This window comes from Cervus canadensis, chromosome 14 (genome assembly GCF_019320065.1).
Source record: "Cervus canadensis isolate Bull #8, Minnesota chromosome 14, ASM1932006v1, whole genome shotgun sequence".
Taxonomy (NCBI): Eukaryota; Metazoa; Chordata; class Mammalia; order Artiodactyla; family Cervidae; genus Cervus; species Cervus canadensis.
In genome coordinates, this window is record NC_057399.1 from 12,804,988 (window position 1) to 12,828,230 (window position 23,243).

General features: G+C 40.6%; 1 protein-coding gene and 1 long non-coding RNA gene across 3 annotated transcripts in view; both read left to right on the top strand.

Moving 5' to 3' along the window:
- RNF38 (ring finger protein 38) overlaps nt 1-23,243 on the top strand; it is a 119,725-nt gene that overhangs the window by 22,022 nt on the left and 74,460 nt on the right. The gene's annotated exons all lie outside the window — the stretch shown is intronic.
- On the top strand, nt 282-21,821 carry LOC122452857. The gene is made up of 3 exons (XR_006272870.1): nt 282-2,896; nt 4,858-4,862; nt 21,777-21,821. It is a non-coding gene; the product is annotated as an uncharacterized LOC122452857 (long non-coding RNA).

Genomic DNA, 23,243 nt, shown 5'->3' on the forward strand with positions numbered 1-23,243 from the left:
TATTACAGTGAATTTTCCAAGGCATAGGGACTAGTATTCAATTTTATGGGCTCAGAAACTAGGCTTTTTCCGGCATGTCTCCAGGTGATCAGACTTACACTGTCCAAGTAACAAAAGGCTTATATCCAGACTGAAAGCACCAGTTTATTAGTTTGTAAAGTGAAAGGGCCTTTTTAACAGCTTGGTGGTGATGGTTTAGTTGCTAAGTCGTGTCCGACTGCTTGCAACCTCAGGGACTGTGGCCTGTCAGGCTCCTCTGTCCATGGGATTCTCCAGAGAAGAATACTGGAGTGGCTTGCCATTTCCTTCTCCAGGGGATCTTCCCAACCCAAGAATCGAACCCAGGTTTCCTGCATTGCAGGCACATTCTTTACTGACTGAGCTACAGTGCAGCAGATAAATAGGAGTTTCTGCTGTGTGCCAGGCCTTCTTGCTGGGCGTGCAGTCATGAACAGAAACAGTTAAAACCTCTGCTCTCATGATGAAGCTTGCATTCTGACAATGTGAGACAGACATTGGTGAACACATAATATGTCACAGAGATGGTAAGTTCTAAGAAGATAAATAGAGTAGGGTAAGGAAAGATGAGCAAAGAAGGAAAGGTGTGAGTGCTGTTTAAATCCATTGGCCAAAGAAGGCCAGAGGAGGGTTTGCTGTCAAGGGGCAGAAGGGAATTCTGAGCGGCTAGAGAAGGGTGACAGGAAGTAGGATGGTGATCTAGGCCATTATAAAGACTTTCTTTTTGACTTTTGCTCTGAGTGAGATGAGGTCACTGAGCAGAGGAATGATGAACCACCTGATCTTTTTAGCTGAGTCTCCGGCTGCTGTGCTGAGGAGTGTAGGGAGGGTAAATAAAGATTGAAGGAGGAAAAGCAGTTAAGAGGCTGTTTTGGTTGAGCAGGAGGTGAGGCGGTTTGCCTGCTTCTTGGTTATAGCTAGGAAGTCAGCCCTTGTCTATGTAACTATTTTTCCTACTTTCTGAAACTGCTCTTGCCAAGATCAGTGATAGTGAGTTGGTAAACCAGCGGACATTCAGGTCACATCGCACTGTGTGTCTTATCCGAATTCTCCATAGAATTGTCCCTCTTTCTTGAATCACCGTCTCTTGACTTCTTGGATAGCCATGGTTTTCCTCTCACTTCTGTGTGTACTTTTCGTTAGCCCCTTCCCCTCAGTCGCTGCAGGTTTGAGTTGCTTAAGGCTTGGTTTTGTACCCTCATCTCTTCTGTTCTCTCTTGATGATATCATTTGTTCCCAAAGATTTTATATATCATTTATATGCTGAGAATTTCCAAATTTATATTTTTACAAGGAGCTCATATTTTACATGTCAAAATCTAAACTTATTATCCAGCCAAAACTGAAGAGGAACTGATCTCCCCCTGACCCCCCATTTTCCCTCTCAGATAACGACATCCAGTTGCTTAAACTGGGAACCTCGGAGTCATTTCAGGCACCTTTGTTTCCCCCTGCTCCCTCCCATCCTTCACTGAGTCCTTTTCAACTCACCTCCAAAATGTATCTTGTACCTTTCCATTTTTCTCTATCCAATCCATCTCGCCTTTTTCCTTGAGCTACTCCTCTAACCTTTCATTTGGTCCTCACACTTCTCTGGCTTTCCTCCCATTTTCTCTGCGCAGCAGCCAGAGAGCTTTTAAAAGAATAGGCCGCACGGTTACTTAAAACAATTCACTGGCTTCCTGTTGCATTTGAACTTACCCGGTTTTTCCTTTCCCTCTCACAAGCTGTTTTCTCTGCCTCGACTTCTCATTCTGCCCTGGCTCGGTTCCTCCTCACCCGTTAGCACTCAGCTTTCCTCCGAGGCCTTCCTTGGCTACCCTGTTCAAAGGAGGTTCTACTTCTCTGCTCTCTCATTACACTGTTTTTTCTTTTATAGCACTTAACCACAATTTACAATTACTCGTTCATGGGTTTACGTATGTGGCCCAGATACTTGTCCCTCTAAGTCTGGTGGGAGAGGTGAGTCTGTACTTTAGCAGAAGAGTTTGGTCTTGATTGTAGTTTCATTCTGAAGAAGCTGCAAATAATTTTTCACTTTGTCTTAGGTGAGTTCCCAGAAGCCCATTCTCTGATCTTCCTTTCTATAACCTTCCCCCGCCATCCCCAAGAGTGAGAGATCTTTGACAGCTGGTGTTCAAGCCTGGGTTGTCTTGTTCCTGGATCCATCCGATAAGGTGGCTTTGATCATCATGTTCTTCAAAAATGAACATTATAGGACAGACCAAGACCTCCCTCTTATTTGGCTATCTCTCTTGATTTAACTTTGATATATTATCCCAGAGTACTTCCTTCTGACCACCAGTTTGGCATTGGGAACAATGGAAGGAATGAAGGGGATCAGGTCCCCTTATCCTGCCCCCCAACCCCTTTAGAAATTGTCTTCCCTGCTAGGCTGCAAGCAGCATGAGGAGTTACTCTGCCTCCTGTTTTCACCATCATGATGTACCCAGCGCTTATATAGTGCTTGGCACTTAGTAGCTGCTCTGTATAGAATATGCACAGAACAGAATTAAAGCAAAACCAGGTAGCTCCTTTTGTGAGAATTTCATCTGAGTGATAGGAGGCTTGATGGAAAATCTTCCTTTTATCAGTAAATGCCTCTGGTATCCAGAATATTTGCCTGTGTCCTCTCCTCCCTGTCTCTCCCGGGCAGAGCTGGACATGACAAGAGTGGTTTTAGAGTCTGTTTCTCATTGCTGATTGCCAGCTTCAGGTGTCCTTTTGTTTCTTTATATGTGCTTATGTCACTGATTAAGTTAGTTTTTCTCCCAGTCCACTAAGTGTTCTGGGCCTAGGAAAAACCTATTTCTTACCACTGCATTTTGGAAAAGGAAATGGCAACCCACTCCAGTACTCTTGGCTGGGAAATTCCATGGTCACTTATGCTGGAGAAGTAAACTATGAGGTTTACAACTAGTGCAACCTATTCTTCCGTTCTTCCCTCCTTATTTATTTATTTAGGGGTGTCATGTCTTAGGTATTTTGGTTTGTAATGTCATGTAAGTTTCATGTGTATAGCATTATATTTCTACTAATGTATATACTACAGCATGCTCACCACCAAAAATTTAGTTTCCATCCATCATCATACAGTTGATACCCTTTGTCCATTTCACCCTTCATCACACTCCTTCCCCTCTGCTAATCACTAAGAACAACCTATGTTTAATACTCTCCACTACCTTCTATGTTTGTCAGACACCTGTATGGAGTTGTGGAGAAGATGTACAGATTATTAGTGGTGTGTGCTTATATCAAACAGTTATGCTATGCCTATACATAGGAGAATTGATATTTCTAATGTATTTATCCATCATTACAATTTTTAATTTTCAATGTCATTTTGTAAGCAGTTGATCATGACCTTAAGAAACCACAAGAAAAATGGTTTTTTAATTACATGTGTGATCTTTAATTGAAAGCATTGGTTTTGGCCCTGAATATAGTTTTCATGTATTAAGAGATACAATTTCAGTGAATGAATGGAATTTCTCTGCCTTGTAAGCTTAAAAAATTTTTTTTGCATGAAGATAAAAATTTTTCCTCTAAAGTGTTGGATAGCAGTAGCCTAAAAACACATAGGTATAAAAGAGTACTTGTGTGACGTTACCAATCACTGGAGAATCTTGTGTTTACAGACTTCCTGACTGAATAATTCTGTTTTCTTTTGAAAGAATTTTGAAATCAGTTAAAACTCATTCTTAGCGTTTTACATGGTAGTGGAAGATTAATATGAAAATAAAAATTTCAAAAATTCACAAACCTCTAAAGTGAACAATTTTTACTTAGTGGTAGCGGAAGAAAAGGATTTCTGTGTAAGCAGCATAGAGTATTTAGAGTTAATGTTTTATGTGATCGGTATGGGATGGAGTATATATACATACGCTCTAATACACACACATATACTCTTGCCTTCCTCCTTCCCTCCCTCTCTCATATGCATCCAAGGTGTTAAATATAATTCTTTATTCTTGGGAAACTCTTAAGAGGGTTTGTGATCACAACTTAATAAAATCATGATAATAGATTTATTCTCATAATACTAAGTATTCAAAATACCAAATGAGGACAGTATTCTATTCCCGATGTTTGACAAAGAGGTTTTATTTTTGGGCCATGGCAGTGAAAATGCCAAATCCTAACCAATAGGCCACTGGGGAGCTTCCTGTTTGGTTTATACAGTGCCTCCGTGTTCTGGGAGAAAGCAAATACCTGTAATCAAGCTGGTCTTATCTTAATACAAGTTCCCCCAGCAGAAGTCAGGTTTTAGGATTTTGTTGTCTTATTCCTAGAAGGACTAGTGTCTCTGAATTTAAAGAATTTGGGTAAAATTTGTCCCACTCAATGGTTTTATCAGCTTGTACCTTATCACATGATAATCTTGGAGAATGTGAATGTTCATGTAAGTAGTGCAGAAAGCACTTGGACTAGAAATCAGCAGTTCTGACTATTAATATCTTTATGCCACTAAATAATCCTGTGACCTTGGCTGGGTCACTCCATCTTCCTGGGCTTTACTCATCTGTAAAACAGGAAGATTGAACTCTTATTGCTAAGATTCCCTTATCTTATAATACAAAAATACATCCATCATTAAATAGATCAACACAATGGTCAAAACAGCCCAGTCTGTTGATCTTCACACCTGGCACAATGTGGATTTAGCTGTTCTGGACCCATGGAGGTGTGGGGCATTTGAGCTAGCCAGGAGCAGAAGCAATGGGCATTTGTTAGATTGACCAAGTTCAGGAGGCGGGGAGCTGAATTGCTGGAAGAGGCCAAGAGAAACCCTCAGCTCAGAAGGGAAGGTAGTTCCCCTTGCAAGTCAGAGCTTAGGATAGGTCATTGAAGAGAAAACCCAAGAGCCTGGCATTCAGGAAAGGAAATGTCTAATTCTCCTTTGATTCCACAGCAGCAGACATCAGAAGTTGGAAATTGATGTTAGTGATGCTTATGTATCCTGACAGCTTTTAAATTAGTTTTATTGTTTTTCAGAGCAGAAGAATACAGATTATATTTTGAAATAATATCAGTAAATATGGTTGAAAAAAATTATTTTAAATCAGCCAAATATCAAGAAAATTTACCCAGGTGTAGCTTCTACTCTATGCCGATGCTAGAAAAATTAAAAATTACTGGGTTGACTTTTCTGTGATCTGGTCAACTGGCAATTTTGGAAAGAAAGCAAGAATTAAGGAAAATTAGTGCAAGTTTAAATCGACTTATTTGCCTCCTAGCTTCCTTCCTCTGGAGATGATTAAGAGCCTCCTTTTAATATTTGTGCTTATTATTAAAGAAACAAAACCTTCTTAATTGAGATTAAAGTCCAGTATTGCATTTGCAGTTTCTCATGAGTTTATTTCTGCATATACGTGGAAGTTGAATACTAATACATTTGATTTTTCACATTTGTAGTAATGAAGCTTAGTTGGATATAACACAAAGTTTTTGTTAACTAGTATAAAGATGTAACCTTGGAAATCTGTCTAATTATAAGAATTAATATTAATGCATATCAATACTTAGGTATAAAATATTTTCCCAGATTTTAAAAATACCTGGGAAATATATATGTATAAAAATATATGTAACAGGTATATTTTGTTTTCAAGGGTTAAAAAAGGTATGAAATCGCTATATTTGTAATAGGCACACTTTTTATATTTATTATAGTAACTTTCAAACGTGTATAGATTTGGAGATACTAGTATAACGAACCCCTGTGTAACCATCACCTGGTTTCAACAGTTAGCAGGCTGACAATTTTATTTCATCTACACTTCTGCTTACTTCCCCTGTACCTGACCTGGATTATTTTGAAACAATTCCCCATCTTGGGCAGCCATGATACTCTCTTGCCACCTGGTGGCAGCATACCATAGTTTGAAAGTTATTACGGCTTTTGAGGTTATAATTATAAAAAACAAAGGATAGGAGAATGAGGAACTATTGCTTAATGGTTATAGGATTTCTGTTTGTAGTAGTGAAAAAGTTTTGGAAGTAGATAGTGGTGATGGTTGCACAATACTGTGAATATAACTGCCACTGAATTCTACACTAAAAAATGGTTAAAATGGCAAATTTTATATCACATATATTTCACTATAATACAGAAAAAACAAAAAAGGGGGAGATAACCTCATGACTGTATTTGATCGCATATAAATGCATAAAGGGATTCAATAGTATGGTTCTTGTGGAAAGAACGAATATGTGTTTGTTATGCTGTCTTCTTTTTGAGGAGAAACTAGTGAGCTTCCAGAATTTGAACAGCAAAACCATGATAAGTAACACACAAAATTCGAACTCCTTGGATATAACGAGGGGTCTGGAAAGCTTATTCCCTCTAGTTGAACAACTTCCCCCACTCCCACCCCATTGTATGGCCCAAAATGTTTTAAACCATGGCAGATCTCTGAATAGTTCTTTATGAACCCAAACCATTATTCATTAGACTTAAAAGTATTTGTAGAGGAGATCCGGTATTGGGTGTTTTAAGCGGTTTACTGTTCAGGTCTAATTCAACCTGAGATAATCATATACTAAAAATTTTTATGGGAGGAAGGTATGGATGTAGGCACTTTCTGGAGAACATTGCAGATGATAAGAAAACATGTTTAGTGTTCTAGATGCTGTTTTTAAAGGTGTGTAAATGAATTCCAGAGAGATTGGCTGGAACACTGCCTCACGGCCAGCCAGTCAGCGGTAGGGCCGGGCTCTTTGTGCTTCACCATCACTGCTTTATAGCACGTCAAGAGCAAGGTAGTATTCATTCTGCTTCTTCCCTTTTCTCGTGTTCTTTTTCCTGATAATTGAGAGGTTCGGTTATCAAAGCCAATTTTTGGTAACCAGAAAATTAAAACAACTATAACGTGCAGTTTTTCTGAAAAGTCTGCTTGGGGAGGTTTTACTATATTTGATCATTTCAGCTTGCATTTGCATAATACTTTGATACAATGTATCACAATAAACACACATTTAGTAGCTGCAAAGAGAAGCTTTGGGTTAGTGAGTCACTGACCTCACTTGGCTTTCAGACCTGTTCTGCCCTTGCTCTGGCGTTAGCTCTCTGTATGCCTCAAGCCAAGTGATGCTCAGTGGAACTGGTAGAGAAGGATTTTTTTTTTTTTTTTTTTTTGGTCACATCACGCAGCTTGCAGGATCTTAGTTCCCCAACCAGGGATTAAACCCATGACCCTTGCAGGGGAAGCGCAGATTCTCAGCCACTGGACCGCCAGGGCATTTCCTAGCTTTGATGAGCTTTAAAGGCTCCTTTGAGCAGTGCCATCCGGAGCCATTAAACTGACTGCGGGCTTCAGTATTGCAATGAAGAAGCACTCTCTTCCACGCCTTTAGTTAAAAAGAGTTCACAGGGTGGAAGCAGCTACTTTAGGTTGCCCATGACAGTAAGTATGCACATAGTGAAAACAAACCCAGTTTTGAAGTTAACATGAGTAAATTTTTGTTTAGGGTTCAATACAGTTATTAAATTTTTTGAATGTTGAAATCTCAGGCTGCTTCTTGGTGGAGGTCCTTAGGTTATTGGATTTGAAAGAAAACAGAAAGTAAAAAAGGTAGTTGGCAAGACCGTTTCCTTTCTGGGTTGACATTTCTGTTCCTTATACAATAGTTGTTTTGAATCTCAGGCATGCTGCTGCTGCTGCTAAGTCGCTTCAGTTGTGTCCGACTCTGTGCGACCCCATAGACGGCAGCCCACCAGGCTCCCCCGTCCCTGGGATTCTCCAGGCAAGAACACTGGAGTGGGTTGCCATTTCCTTCTCCAATGCATGAAAGTGAAAAGTGAAAGTGGAGTAGCTTAGTCGTGTCCGACTCTTAGTGACCCCGTGGATTGCAGCCTACCAGGCTGCTCCGTCCCTGGGATTCTCCAGACAAGAGTATTGGAGTGGGGTGCCATTGCCTTCTCCATCAAGCATGCTAAGAGGGCTCAAAAATTCAGAGTCTGTAAAGTACTTGTATTTTCTTTGCTTCTCTAGGGGCTTATTCCTTTCGTTGGTTATCTATTTTAACAGGTCATTGGTTACTCAACCTTACATCATATTACCAAATGCCCACACATCTAGGGCTAATTACTAGTAGTTATTACTACTTAATAATGATTGCCTGTGGCTCAGATGATAAAGAATCTGCCTGCAGTGCAGAACACTCGGGTTTGATCCCTGGGTTGGGAAGATCCACTGGAGAAGGGAATGGCTACCCACTTCCAGTATTCTTGCCTGGAGAATTCCAAGGGCAGAGTAGCCTGGCGGGCTACAGTCTATGGGGTAATAAAGAGTCTGACATGACGGAGCAACTGATCACAATAATAACTTACTTAGTAGTTATTACTAATTTGGAGTCCTTCAGAGAGTAGCCGAAGGGAAGGAGATTGACATCTCCCCTTGGCGTCCCAGATGGCACAGTGGTAAAGGGTCCACCTGCCAATGCAGGAAACACAGGAGACGCAGGTTGGGTTCCTGGGTCAGGAAGATCCCCTGGAGACGGAAATGGCAACCCACTCCAGTATTCTTGCCTGGAGAATTTCACAGACAGAGGAGCCTGGCGGGCTGCAGTCCACGGGTGGAACAGTCGGCTACGACTGGGCGACTGAGCACAGAGACGGCAGACTCTGTCTTCTGAATCCGTACTGAGCATCACGTCTCTCCGTCCTGAAGTGTTTCCTTAGTATTTATGATGTGCCCAGCACAGTGTTGGGCTTCATGTAGCGGAACATGAAGTCCTGGCTTCTGTTCCTAAGCAGTTCTTGGTCTAGAAGGAGAAGCAAATGTTGTGATGTGTTTTGGCACGTTATGCAGGGGTCTGTGAAGCACAGGAGTATCTAGATCCTGCTGTTCAGGCACCGAGATGAGACTCTAGAGTCAACATTTTTAACCACACGTAGTCACAAGAGCTTAATCAGTTTACATGTATTTAAACTTAATAGTCTTTAGGTTGCATTTTTATTTTAATGCAAAGAAATACAGTTGTTTCCAAACCATGTCCTTGTTCCAAATTTTCTTAACAAGAAGCATAAGGAAAAAAAAGCATTTCATATAAGCTGTTATATTGGACTCACATTGTTCTCAGCTCTTGAGAAATTGCTGGGAAAATCGCACTGTGTTTATGAGCCCTTTATATTAACTCCTTGCCCTCAAACTCCAGGAAAAGAAAATAACACTTCATGTGATAAAAATCAGCATAGCATTGCCAGAGCCTGTGCTTGAAGGGCCAGAAGTCCTGCCTGGAGGCTGTTAGCATAATTAGGGCTTTGCAGGGCTGGCTTTCTGAGAAACTCCCCAATGTGAGTGAGGTCCAGTTGTGCATGTGGACCACACAGAACAGCGTGTGAGCTTCTGGTGCACCCTAGACTTTCCTATGCAAGAGCCAAAACTTTGTGGGGAGGGGAAGAAGAAAAACACGGACTAGAGCAGAGGCAGAGTGAGTGTAGGAGAACCAGACAAAGCAAGTCGTAAACGATGCACTACGTAGGACTGGCTCTCCTGTGCCACTTCAAGGTGATGTGTTTCGAGCCCAGGTGAGAGTTGAAAGGGAGAATTTCAATACATCTTTTCCTAGGCTGTCTCTTCAGGAGACATGTTAGAGCTGTGAGTTGTTTTTGTAGAGGAACATGCTCACTGCTGGTGTTCGTTGTTTTGTGACAGTCCTCGAGTTCAGCTGATGCTCAGAAGTAGGGAGTTGAAAACCTGGATTAAGGCGTTGCTGCTTGGCTTTTAGACAGCCGTGTGCCTCTGTGCTTTAGGAGACTCTCTCACTAGCCTGGTTCTGGCTCTCTCACCCTCCCCAGGTATTTCTGGTCTATGCTTTGACTTCCTGCCTTAGCATGAACTGTTTGCTTACACTTTTTCTCATCCCAACTCCATAATTTATTGTAAGCATCTCTATACCAGTGTTATAGCTCCCATTGCTTTGATACATATGCAGCCAGTTATCCAATCTCAAATTGTGTACATGGCTGACGAAGGATTTCTTGATTTATAAAACCACTAATATGAAAGAGAATGGAACAAATGATGATCAAGTTCATTTAGTTATACAATTAGCAAGTAACAGTTACTAGAAAGCAAAAATTATATGAAATCATATTCTCTCGAAGTTGGAGACACGGCCATGAAATCAACTTTGTCTTAATATGTCCATTGTCTTTTTTGCTGACCGTGTTCAATTTCTCTGTCACTTTCAGATTTTCTCAAAGAGCATGTCACGATTAATTTCTTCCCACCTGGAATTTATCGTCGTTCTTTGCTTCTGTTGAATGATTCTTGTTGTTAGGTGGTCTTTGAGTGTCCCTAAGTTACACCGTTGGTGGGGCTCTGTCATTCTAGGGTGGGAGCATCGTCAGAACACGCTGCCCACGGTAAGAAGGAGTGAGATGGTCCCCCCTAGTGTCAGGCGCTGAACCCTGCTGAGGCACCGTGTATGCCGAGTCAGCCCGTGTACCTTAGGAGAGTTGAGCCTTTGTGGTCTCTGCAGAGTCTGCTGAGGCCTAAGGGATACTGCACTAACCAGAACGTATTGGTCAGTGATCTCCAGAGGTGGCTGTGAGAAAAAAGGAGGATAGTCCTCTATGCCACAATATGAAGTCATGCTGTTTTCAGATTAATAAGGAGCAGTGACCACATTTTGCGAGAAGGAAGGAGAGTGTTCCTTTATTTATTCAGATTTTACTCTTTTCTTTCTTCTGAAAAGCTTAACTATGTAGTTTTAGTATTTGTAAAGCCAAGGTCTATTTGATTTTTAATCAGGGATATGTAGAAAAGTTTGTTAGATTAGCAAGATTTTCTGAACTACCCATTCTGTGAGTTCTCAAAAATGACATTTTACTGATGTATTTTGCTGCAAAGTAGCTGCCAGTTTATTGTCTCTTCCATGCCTTTATTTCGTCAGTAACTTTCTAGTGAATTGGATTCTTTGGATACTTTCCAGCCTTGATTTTTAGCTGAACTTCCATCACTGTTGAAACCCCTCTGCCTTTGCTCCAGTGAACTGTTCCGTCCTGATCGGTCAGGCTCCCCTTTTAGGTGCTTTGGTGGCTTTTTCTTGGTTCACGCCTCAAATCAGCAATGGCAGACTGGCAATCTGTGTTTCAGATCTGGTTTGCTGACATGTTTTGTTTAGCCCTGAAAGTGTTCTGAAAATGTTTATGGTAGTTGCCAATAATAAAAGGGTAATACTCTATGTTAGGAATCTGAACGCAGCTTCTGATCAGGGGATGAGCTGGCTGCGCTGGGTGGCCACCCCCTTGTGGCAGTTCGTCGATCCCTGGGAGGGGCGTGTGTGTGCCTCCGGGGCTGCGGCTCCGCGCAGTGCACGTCCTTCATCGGTTCACTGCCTGGTCTCTGCACACTTGCACTTGCAGCATCTGAGATCTCGTCTTCTCTCCCCAGCCCCTCTGCCGCCCTCAGCCGCAGGAGCCAGGGACAAGTCTGTCTGCAGTCTTAAGGAACCGTTGTTCAGTTCAGTTTGTGCCTGCTTCTCAGTGTTTGAGTTCATTTCTTCTTTGCGTTTTAATCACGTTATTTTTGTTGTTTTCAGGTCTGTAAGGTTTGATAGCTTGAAATAATTTTCCAGTTCTATGTATTAGTTGAAACCTTTTATCTGCTTGTAGTGATTCCTAATTGCCATTCAAGTGTTCTACATCCCAACAACTGGATGGATGTTTTATTGTGCATAAAAAATGATAAAAGATTAAGTTGCTTTGCCTTTACTTTTTTAATGTATATATATAGTAGCATTGTCATTTTTCTTACCCTTGTAAATTTCATACCTTTGCTCTAACACCTTCCTGTAAAAACCTGTCTTTGAAGTTTATACCACACTGTCCTTTACTCCTCTTTGTGATCATCCACTGAAACTCCTGACACTGACATTTCTTTCATCCCGCTCCCCTCAATTCATGCGGGATTTTGTCATCTGGTTCATAGTGTTGCTTTCCTCACTCTGTCTGAATCTTACTGCCTCTATGCCTGGGGACAATCCATTTAACATGCTGCCCTCTAGGAGCTTAAAATCTACTTGGAGATAATAAACATAGTATGTAAAAACAGTAAAAGTCTTACATAAAAATAACATTTTAAGGTGTCTCCAGAAGAAGTGGCATAGGTCTTTGTTTGATAAATTGCTGATAAAGTTATATAAGCAGTTTTTTGAAGGGTTGAAGTCTCTTTCAGCCTAGACTCATGTTTCTGTGCAGAGGGATGTCACTCCATGTCATTCCCTTGGTGTGTCTTTTTCTGGGGAGGAGTAGCTGATCTTATTAGAGAATATGGGCAAGGGACTAGTCAGGCCTACCTCTCATTCCCTGTCCCTTCCCCTTTGCTGAACAGCCAGCCGCTGGTAGCCTGTTCCTCTGACTTTTCCATAAACACACCTCCCTGTGGGGAAACCTGTGGTTTTCTGACTATGACTGTGATGGAGCCAGTAAATTAGTTCAATTCTGCAGTGAAGTTTTAGGAAGACATTGTTGCTGTGCCTTTAAGTTACATTTTAAAACATGGGATTTAACTGTAATAAAACTGACAGTTTGATCTCCATCTGTTTGGCTTTTCTGTCTTAATTTCTTAATTATTCCAGAAGTGGGTAGGATAGGTAGCTGGGAGGAAGGGATTTTATTCAATGATCTGCTAAACCACTGTGGTAACAATTGCTAAAATGTTCTTAGGGAACATGATTCTAGCTTTTCTGAGGTTTGAGTTGAGTATTGACAGATAGCAGAATTCAGGTAGGATTTTGTTGTTGTTTTATAATTTTATTTGTTTATTTTTGGCCGTGCTGGCTCTTCATTGCTGTGAGGGCTCTTCTCTGGTTGCAGTGAGCGAGGGCTTGTCTGCAGTTGTGGCGTGCGGGCTCCGCCCGTCGTGGAGCACGGGCTCTGGAGCAGAGGGCCTCCAGTGGCTGCGGCTCCGGGCCCTAGAACACGGGCTCCGCGGTTGCGGTACACGGGCTTGGTCGTCCCGCAGCACGCGGGATCTTCCTGGATCAGGGATCAAACCCGTGTCTCCTGTATTGGCAGGCAGATTCTTTACTACTGAGCTACTAGGGAAGCCCTCGCGTAGGATTTTGGAAGTGTGTTGACTTGAGAAAATGTAGGGAGATAAAGGTGAGTTCAAAGAACAGGAAGTTGATAGCTGGCTTGAGCAAAAGGCTTTGGAAGATGTTGGTAGTGATGATTGGCCAGCGCAGATTGTATAGGACTTTGAATGCCTGATTGAGAAATTTGACTTTTTAATCTTATAAGTAGCAGAAAGCAATTGATATAGGGGAATGATAATGCTAAAGTGACACATTAGGAAAGAATTTTTTGAATTGATGTTTCAATATAATATAATACATTAAAGAATATATTATCATTAGTATCTAAGAGCCGGCTAACATTCGGTGGTAACACGTAATGTTCACTGTAAATCATTTTGGAAGCACAAATGATTTAATATACTAGGAAATAATCTTTCTTGAAGATAGTCGTTCCTTAAGTAGCTGTGATTTCTTTGAACAGAAGGCTGCTTCACAGGCTGATTTAGATGGACTTGGAGTCATCTTTTAGTGTTAGAATTAACTTCCCAAAGCAAGCCTTTTTGAAGGAGGTGTACAATTTTATTTTATTTTTTTACTGAGGGATGTTTTTATTAATGTGTGTTGCACTGTTTGTAGTGTCTGGCAAAATAAAATGAGATGAGAAAAATAGTTTTGGAATCTGTCCAAGGTGATGTAATTCAATATTAAGAAAGATTTGGCAGAGTAACCCTGAACAGGTAAAAAGCCTGCTAAATGAAATTACATAAATTACATCCTTACTTAGCAGCTGACATTCATGGAGAGGTTGGCTGTATGGCATGTACAGATGGCTGAGGTCACAGTAGGTGCCCACCAATGAGGGCAAAGACCACTTTGTAACCTCAACAGTACAGTATGAAATAGAGAACGGTGCTCCTTTTCCACTGAACTTTTTGTTTCTCGTTATTTCTTCTGCCGCTTTCTCCTCTACCCACTCCAGCACCCCATTCCCCCACTTCCTAGCCACTATTGTGGTTACAGGGGCCATGCCCAGCTTTGCCTTGGCTGTGTTAGATTGGCTGGCAGATGGAACCAAAAATAAGTCTGTTTGTGGGATTTTCAGGACTGTCAGACCATGAGCTACTTTAGGAAGACAGTGTTTTGGGTAGAAAGGTTAAATCAGTATCTGGGGTGCTTTGTGTGAGTAATTTTTATTTTAATTATTATACAGGTAATACTTTTTTCTCTTTTGTTATTGGTTTTTAATTATGCAAGTAGTACTTGAAGATGCAGTCAGTATAAAATGTGTAAATACCCCCAGTCTCGCTATCCTTTTCATGAATAATTACTGTTAACAGTTTGTATATATTCCTGGATAAATGGGACCTTTTTGTATTTGTTTATTGTTTTGCACCTTGCTTTTTTTCACTTTATGTATATTTGCGTCTTTTTATGTCAGTAACTTTTATGAGGTTTGTATAACAAGTAGATCATAGGAAGGAATAGCAATGATTTATTTAACCACTTTCATATTGATGAATACTGGTAAGATTTTCCCAGTTACAGGCTATGCCAGTTTCTGTAGGTCTGGAGAAAGGAGGTTGGCACTTTAACTTTTTCTTTGATATGTTTTAAGAATAACCACTTACTAACTTTTTAGTGCCAGACAATGCTAAGTTTTCTACACACATCATATAAACTTTGCAATAACCTATATCATAGGTGGTACACCCTTTTCCACATAAGGAAAAAAAAATTAAAGCGCACTTGGCCAAGGTCTCATGGTCTATGAATGGAAGAACAGGGGTTAAAACCCAAGCCTGTCCCATCACAAAACCTTGCTTCTTTTCCACTTTTCATTTCTAAGACTATATTAGCAAGTAAAAAAAAATTTTTTTCCACCTGCGATGATATTAGAATTAGCTTGAATATAATTTTTGTGTTCTAATTTAAAATTCATTTCTTGTCTATTTGTAGTTTTCCTCCCTGTTGCTTTTCATGCATAGCTCTGTTCTGTGTAGATTTGAAATACGGCAATATGAAGTGGCCCTTGTGACTCATTATATCTGTTTCTTTCATTTTGTGGGTTAGACAGTAACAGTATACTGTGTAGCAGTATTCAAGGCTGAGAGAAATGTGTAGTAATAATTTTTTTTTAATTCAAGTATAGTTGATTTACAATGCTATGTTAATTACTACTGTATACCAAAGTGATTCAGTTATATATACATTCTTTTTTTGAAAGTCTCTTCCATTATGGTTTATGAACTATATTCCCTATAGTATACAGTAGGACTTTATTGTTGATTCTTTCTAGATATAAGAGCTTACATCTGCTAACCTCAGCCTCTCACTCCATCCCTTCCCCAAGTCCCTCCTCCTTGGCAACTACCAGTCTTTTCTCCATGTCTGTGATTCCATTTCTGTTTCATAGATAGGTTCATCTGTGTCATAGTTTAGATTCCACATGTAAGTGATATCATATGGTATTTGTCTGTCTCTTTCTGACTTATTTCACTTAGTATGATAAACTGTAGTTGCATCCATGTTGCTGCAGATGGCATTATTTTGTTCTTTTATTATGGCTGAGTAGTATCTCATTGTATATATGTACCATATCTTCTTTATCCATTCATCTGTTGATGGACATTCAAGTTGTTTCCATGTCTTGGCTATTGTGAATAGTGCTGCTATGAATGAAGGGGTGAGCAGAAGACCTAAGTAGACATTTCTCCAAACAGGAAATACACACGGCTGATAGGCACATGAAAAGATGCGCAGCACCGCTCATTATTGTTCAGTCGTTCAGTCGTGTCTGACTCTCTGCGACCCCATGGACTGTAGCACGCCTCGCTGCCGTGTCCTTCACTATCTCCCGGAGCTTGCTCAGACTCAGGTCCATTGAGTTGGTGATGCCATCCAACCATCTCATCCTCTGTCTCCCCTTCTCCTGCCCTCAATCTCTCCCAGTATTAGGGCCTTTACTATACCTATGGCTGATTCATGTTGAGATTTGACAGAAACAGCAAAATTCTGTAAAGCATTTATCCTTCAATTAAAAAAAAAGACAACTATATGGTCAGAATGAGGTGCCACCTCACGCCAGTCAGAATGGCCATCATTAAAGTCTGTAAATAACAAATTCTGGAGAGGGGGTGGAGAAAGGGGGACCCGACATTTCCCCCTCCTGTTAGTGGGAATGGAAGTTGGTGCAGCCACTCAGGAAAACAGTGTGGAGGTTCCTCAGAAAACTAAAAATAGAATTACCATGTGATCCAGCAGTTCCGCTCCTGAGCACATATCCAGACAAAACTATAATTTAAAAATTCTAAAAGACACATGCCCCTAATAATAATTCTTAAGCCTCTGATTTCTGCATTGTGAAACTTTTTACCTTGTGTATTGCTTTGCCCTTCCCCGGAGATGCTCAACATTGCTAATTACTGTTGTTCTAATAATTATCATACTAAGAGAGCAAGAGAGGGCATCTCTCCCCAGGCAGGGGAAGATGTCGGGCCTCATACCTAGCCAGCTGAGTGGAGAGAACTTTTTTCCTTCCAGTTAGGAACGGCATTGACAGTTCCCCCACCTCCCTGCCTCTTTGACTTTGTGGAAGTAAATGTATCCGAGAATGAGCGTGCTTTCCTACCTCCAGGCCTTTGCCCTCGCTGAATGAAAGCTTTGTAACTGTACTGCGCTGTACTGAATGTCTTGAAACTCTTCCTGCTTGTAAGTGGATTGGGATGAAATATGGAGAGAGGAATCTTGACTACTTGATTTAGAGCAGTGAATCTAATTGAGAATCCTGGACTACTTTGAAGATCTGTTTAAAAAAAAAAAAAAGCACTCACTGGATTGCCTTTGCACTTAAGGTCTGAAGTTAACCATCTTGACAAGCTATTTTAGGCTCTGTTTTCCCTTCGTAGGTTGAAAGCTGACTGAAGATAGGACCCATGTTTTTGCTGCTTTTACCCTCCTTCCAGCACCATGCTTAGTCTGACAGCGAGTAGCATTAATTGGCTTATCACTCATCAGATGATAAGTGGACACTATTTTTTAGAAATAATGTTGCCCTTAGAAAGCTTTGAGTTTGAGTGGGAAAGGTTAGTTACCCAGATGGAGGATAAACATTTTACAACCAAGGATGTATGAATAATTTTAGGAAAGATAACAACAGTAACTGACCCAGGCTTAGGTAGATTTTCCTCCGAGTTGGTATATTTGGTCTCAGTAACATCATCATAGATAACCAAGAGTTGATATAAATGAAGATATTTTAGTTGTCAGATTTGCTGAGAAGAAAAGCAGATGGTACATACATGACCCATCTGATGCTGGGTGAGAAATGGTGTCTTGGATAGTAAGATTGATGGGTGAATTCTCTCATTCTTCTTGCCTTCCTCAGCTGAAATGCCAGGAGAGAGAGGGAAGGGCTGGCCGCGTGCCACTGCAGCCTGAGTGGCCTTTTAGTAGCCACTCCTATCCTATTTGCTTCTTCAGTGTTCATCTGTGTAGGGGCAGCAAAAAGGGAAAAGGAAGGGCCTGACTTTTGCTCCTCTGGTGGTAGAAACTGCTTTCTCTCAGAACTAGCAAGTCAGGAAACAAACTTCAAAGATTAGTGACCCAGGTTGCCATGGCAAGGCTGAAAGATGGATGGCTATTCATTTTTATATTTATTCTTATGTTCCCATTCTTTAGTGCTAATCTTACTGTGTCTTTTCCTGCTATTGATTATGCTTCTGTAAATTAGGATATTTCCCACACATTATGGAAGAAAAAAAATGGATGTAAATGAATCTAAGATGATTTTTTATCTATCATGACTGTTTTAATAATGGGCAGTCTTCTTTTAGAAAAGGAGCTGAGTAGTTTCACTCTTTCCAAACTGAATTGAGCTCTCTTTTCATTTGGATTACCAGTTTAATGTCAGCTTTCCCATGGAGATCCTTTGGTGCCTCCCCAGATACTTCACAATGAACTTAACCCAGGTTTTTACTTTTCTACTCACTCTTCACATTTTGGTACCTTCCTCATAAAAACAAAACAGAACACCCTGCTACCACTTGGGAGCAATAAAAGCTTAATTTTAGTGGAAGATTCATCTATAAAACATTATTACACAATTATGCATATACACACAGAAGGCGGTCTTTAGCATTAAGAGCTGACAGCATTATATGGGAAGCTTAATATTTAAAGGAATTGTTTTGTGATCTGAAACAGGTGTTGTTTTTTTTTTTAAAGGCAGTTCAGAGAACTTTTAAAAATTTTAGTTGATTTACAGTGTTGGGCTAATTCCTACTGTATAGCAGAGTGACTCATTTATACGCATGTGTCCATTCTTTCGTATACTCTTTTCCATTATGGTTTGTCCTGGGAGACTGGACATAGTTCTCTGTGCTTAACAGTGGGACCTTGTTGTTTGTCCATTCTCTACATTAAAGTTCGCCTCTGCTAACCCCAGACTCCTAGCCCATCCCTTTCCCACCCCTGTCCACCTTGGCAGGTCTGTGTCTGTGAGTCTATTTCTGAAACAGGTGATATTTTTTAAGAACTAAAAACCTGTAAGCCCTAGTATATAGGAAAACACAGAATTCCAAGAAACTAGGTTATGTTTGTTGCCTAGAAAACTCTACTCTCCTTAGGAGAGCTTACTTATTTCTGAAATTTCTATGACTTATCATTTTGATCCAGACACAAAATGTGACATAATTGTGTTGGAGGACTGGATGAGATAGGAAGTGGAACAGGAGGAATGGAAGAGTTTAGTTGTCTGATAATAGTATGACCGAAATTGAATAGTGAAAGTGTCAGTCGCTCAGTTGTGTCCAACTCTTTATGACCCCATGAACTGTAGCCCTCTAGGCCCCCCTGTCCATGGAATTGTCCAGACAAGGATACTGGAGTGGATTGCCATTTCCTTCTACAGGGCATCTTCCTGACGCAATGATTGAACCCAGGACTCCTACATTGCAGGCATATTCTTTACTGTCCGAGCCACCAAGGAAGCCCTATAAATAACATGAAATTTGATAGCCAAGCAGTAGTCACATATGCATATTATGTAGGAAAATTGAGGTCAGTTCTGGAAGGAATGCCTAAAAGACTTGATCATGCTTGCCTCTGGGAAGGGAGACTAGAGACTGGGGCGGGGGTGGTAGTAGAGTTCTATTTTCATCGTAAACCACTTCATTCTTTTTTATTTTTTAAACTGAAACACATGACTTAAGCTTACGTTTACAAGATGATGTTTCACAGAATTGGCTGGGAAATGCATCTTTATAGAATTCATTAAAATATAAGGTAAATGAAAGGCAGAGAGAGACCTTTTCTTGTATACACCGTGTCACTAGTGCCTAGGATAGACCTGGCACAGTAGGGGTTTGATAAATATTTATTAAATGAATAAAGCAATTGCAGCAATGAAACGTGTGGAGTATGAGTGAGATTAGAACCTTCAGGATAGAAGGCAAATGCTGTCTACTGAGCTGCAAACTCCATAGAGCGAGGGAGCTTTTTGCTTGCTTTTTGCTGGGCCTTATACATGGGTGTCTGCTACAGAGCAGGTACTTAGCAGATGCTCAGGGCTCGCTTTAAAATGGATAATTCAAGAATTATAGTCTTGAGGGCTAGAAATAAGGGTACTTCCCTCAGCTTGTGTCTTGCTGCCTCTGTTCAGTTGAAGCATACTCGTTCACTCACTTGGTGGATCCTTTGTTAGGCATAAAATCATAGCTAATCAATTGGGCAAAGTCTTTGTGTATTCAGTAAACTTTTTTGTAGGGCTTTCTATGACCAAAACTTTGCATTAGGTTCCACAGAGGTTATAAAGATGAATAAGGCTCAGTCTCTTGACTCTAAAGAAAATATAATCCAGAAGGGAAATCGAATTTCTCTGCATTTAACTGTTATATACAAAATGTATTATGAGGCCTGAGTAGCTTGTGTGGGAGAAAGGATGATGATTCAGGAAGGCTTCCTTTCCTCTCTCTCCCCGTCTATTCCTACCACCCTCTCTTTCGCTCTTTTATCTCATTTCTACCTAACTTTGTTTCTGCATCTGCTTAGTTCCTGCCATGAGCCAGAAATTGTGCTCCATGCTAGAATATGAAAAGATAAATTAAGGATCTTATGGTCTGGTTGGAGAGACATGTAACCAAAAAACGACAGTGTGATCAGTGCAATTGAAGAGTTCTAGTGAAAAATTAAGGAGTTAGGCAATGTTTCACAGGCAAATCAGCAGCCTTGGTTTGAACAGAAGTGTTATTCATAGCACCATTTCTTGAATTACTGTGTGCCAGGCACTGTGCTGTGAGCATTTTCATATATTTAACCTTAATAATAATCCTCAGAACAACTCTGAAGTAGATGTAAGTAGATATAACTATTCCCACTTTAGAGCTGAGGAAGGCATGTAATATGTTGAATGATTTGCCTTAGATCACGTATTCAGTAGATGACTGAACTGTATCTAGGTCTGACCCCAAAGTTCATTCTATTCAAGAAAGAAATAGAAATGTATAATGGTGTAACCACTTTGGAAAATAGTTCCTTAAAAGGCTGAGAAGAGGTCCGTATCACCCAACAGTTTCACTCAAGAGAAGTAAAGCAAACATCAGTGCAGAAATGAATGTCATGACAGCACTGTTGACAATAGTGCTGAAGTGGAAACAGGCCAAGTGCCCATCAGTGGATGAACGGTTATCATACACCGGGGTATTATTTTGTCATAAAAAGGAAATGCATTGATACATGTTATAACAGGGGTGAACCTTGCAAACGAACATTAAGCTAAGTGAAAGAAGTCAGTTATTGTACAAAAGCCACATTTTATGATTTCATTTTTATGAAGTATCCAGAATAGGCACATACACAAGTTAGACTGGTGATTGTCAGGGGCTCTGGAAGGGGAAAATGAGGTGTAATGGCCTTAGGTTTCTTTTTAGAGTAATGAAAATGTTCTAAAATTGATTGTTGATGATGGTTGCACAACTTTGTGAATATACTTAAAAAAAAAAAAAAAAACCTTTGGGACTTCCACTGCAGGGGCCTGGGGTTCGATCCCTGGTTGGAAACTAAGATCCTGCCTGCTGGGGCTTCCCTGATGGTTCAGTGGTTAAGAAGTTGCCTTGAAATGCAGGGTAAATGGGTTCAAACCCTGGTCAGAGAACTAAGATCCCACATGCAGTGGAGCAAATAAACCCTCGAGCCACAACTAGAGAATTCATGCACTACAACAAAAGACCCTGCATGCTGCAACTAAAATCTGACACAGTCAAATAAGTATTTTTTTAAAAAAGATCCTGCATGTCATGTGGTACAGCCAAAAAAAAAAAACCAAAACACCCAACTTTTAACTTTACACTTTAAATAGATTAATTGTATGATATGTGAATTATATCTCAACAAAATTGTTTAAAACAAAATATCCTGGAACTCTGAAATTGAGTTTTCTGCCCTTGGTAGCTAGAAGTATCATTAAGATCTCATTGTAAAAGTAATTAACCAACTGAGTCACTTACAGAGTAAGACTGTCTTTTTCCTCACATGTTATTTATCAAAATTTACCTTACATTAAAATTACCTTACTTTACCTGGGCTTCCCAGATGATGCTAGTGGTAAAGAACCTGCCTGCCAGTGCAGGAGATGTAAGAGATGTGGATTCCATCCCTAGGTAGGGAAGATTCGCTGGAGGAAGGCATGGCAACCCACTCCAGTTTTCTTGCCTGGAGAGTCCCATGGACAGAGGAGCCTGGCAGGCTACAGTCCATAGGGTCGCAAAGACTTGAACATGATTGAAACGACTTAGCAAGCACACAATTTACATTAATAATGTCTTTAAGTGTATTAGTTAATAGAGTTTGTCTTATAAGTTTTTTTTTTTTGGTGGTCTTTTGTTCTTTTTTATTTTTGTATTTCTTTTTGACGGTGCTGAGTCCTTGTTGCTGCTAAGGCTTATTCTCTAGTCAGTGAGTGAGGGCCGTTCCCTGGTTTCAGTGCACGGGCTTCTCGCTGCAGCGGCTTCTCTCGCTGCCGAGCGTGGGCTCTGGGGCACGCCGGCTTCAGTAGCTGCGGCTCCTGGGTGCTGGAGCACAGGCTTGATACCTGTGGTGCAGGGGCTTAGTTGCTCTGTGGCATGTGGGATCTTCCCGGATCAGGGATTGAACCCAGATCTCCTGCATTGGCAAGTGAATTCTTTACCGCTGAGTCACCGGAGAAGCCCTGTCTAGTAAGTTTTAAATAAGTTTTCTAAAAACAGTGCAGCCTGTTCTGCAAGTTCATTTGGAGAAAACTTGAAACATTAAGGATAGATATGTGAGTAAGTAAAGTTGGATCTTAACAACTGGGTGATACTAAATCTTTGGAGCAGATATCTTTTGGAAGTTACTAGTTGGTTGGTAAATCCTGGGACCTTTGTGATCCTTTTCTTTGCAGCTGTGCTGTAGACTCTGGTTTCCCGGCACCAGTTGTGAAGGCTGCTGCAAGTGATATGACTAAAACCCAGCAAGATCATGCTCTAGAGTTGTAGCCGTCTCCAGGCCAAGGATTGGATAAAGCTCAATATGTTTTCCTGTCCTACTATAAAATCAGTCACTTTTACTCTTCTGCCAGAGTGAAAGGAAAAGAGCCCTAAAAGAAACAGTATATGGGAGCAGACCCAAAAAATCAGACTCAAGTGCTGAGAGTATCTTAGACAGTAATTACAGTGACAGTAAGTACAGGCAAAGTGCTGGGGCTGGCTTTTATAAAGTCTGCCTGTCTTTCTTAGTGTAGAGTGAACAAGACTTGGCTTAGGGTTTTGTTTTGTTTTTTTTTAATTGAGTTCAAATGCTTTTTCGTATCTATGCCAATTATTTGGATTGTGGTGGTTGTAGGCTAATTAAAGTTTTCAAAAGACTGATTTGGAAGGGTTGTTAATACCTCAGAAAACAGGACCAAGTTTCAGAATAATTAAGTTGTATAGAATACCAACTATGTGAAGGGCCTGTACCAGTGTCCTGAAGAATCTAGAAGCTGTGTAAGACTTAGTATCTTTTATCTAAATTTTACTGCCTCCTTGTGAGAACTTACAAATCCATCTGCCACAATCAAAGAATGAATTCTGCCTTGCTCTTCTGTCTTTGGATTATCAAGGAGATTCTATCAGGACATGACTTCCATCGTAGCCCACTTCTGACCCAAGTTAATCACTTGACATCCTTGGGACATACGG